At 33.4% G+C, this 1,104-nt stretch overlaps 1 non-coding gene across 1 annotated transcript; it reads left to right on the top strand.

Moving 5' to 3' along the window:
* Positions 1–821: 821 nt before the first annotated feature.
* On the top strand, positions 822–1,000 carry LOC6604189. The gene has a single exon (XR_048253.1). It is a non-coding gene; the product is annotated as a 5.8S ribosomal RNA (ribosomal RNA).
* Positions 1,001–1,104: the final 104 nt, after the last annotated feature.

Here is a 1,104-nt window from a genome sequence, read left to right as displayed (position 1 = left end):
AGGACACTAGCTTCTTAAATGGACAAATTGCGTCTAGCAATAATGAGATTGAGCAATAACAGGTCTGTGATGCCCTTAGATGTCCTGGTCCGGGTAAACTGCTGAACCACTTTCATGCTTGAGATTGTGAACTGAAACTGTTCACATGAACTTGGAATTCCCAGTAAGTGTGAGTCATTAACTCGCATTGATTACGTCCCTGCCCTTTGTACACACCGCCCGTCGCTACTACCGATTGAATTATTTAGTGAGGTCTCCGGACGTGATTACTGTGACGCCTTGCGTGTTACGGTTGTTTCGCAAAAGTTGACCGAACTTGATTATTTAGTAGGTGAACCTGCGGAAGGATCATTATTGTATGTTTCTACCGTTAACAAAAATATATATATATTGCCAATTTACCAAACAAAATATGTTTTTATAAAATCATAATTGTAAAATAAAATATATTCAGTTGTATATATTATATGTTTATATTAATTATATTGCCAATATACTCATTTAGTAGTAGCTATACATATAACATTGTGTTCTATGTGTGTAGCAATTAATATATAAATACATATTGATGATATTATTACAATAATATTGATTTATAAAATCTGTGTGCATATGCACCATAGTATGCACGCGTTGCGAATATGTATTGTCCATCATAGCTATGGGCATACATTGGTTAATGCAACAGCCTAAAAAGTACAATGTTGTACCTGATTTCAGGTTAATACTTTTATAATTGATATATGCCAGTAAAATGGTGTATTTTTAATTTCTTTCAATAAAAACATATCTGACAAATAAATGAATAAACAAATTTTAATCACTCTAAGCGGTGGATCACTCGGCTCATGGGTCGATGAAGAACGCAGCAAACTGTGCGTCATCGTGTGAACTGCAGGTCACATGAACATCGACATTTTGAACGCATATCGCAGTCCATGCTGTTTGGTACTTTAATTAATTTTATAGTGCTGCTTGGACTACATATGGTTGAGGGTTGTAAGACTATGCTAAATAAGTTTTTTAAAAATTTTACGTAATTTTTAAGCATATTGTATATTATTGGATATGTATATATATATTCATAATTGTAGCATGCTCATA

This window comes from Drosophila persimilis, unplaced genomic scaffold (genome assembly GCF_003286085.1).
Source record: "Drosophila persimilis strain 14011-0111.01,24,50 unplaced genomic scaffold, DperRS2 tig00000746-arrow-arrow-pilon, whole genome shotgun sequence".
Taxonomy (NCBI): Eukaryota; Metazoa; Arthropoda; class Insecta; order Diptera; family Drosophilidae; genus Drosophila; species Drosophila persimilis.
The sequence above is the reverse complement of the archived record's forward strand: the minus strand, read 5'-3'. Positions and strand labels throughout refer to the sequence as shown.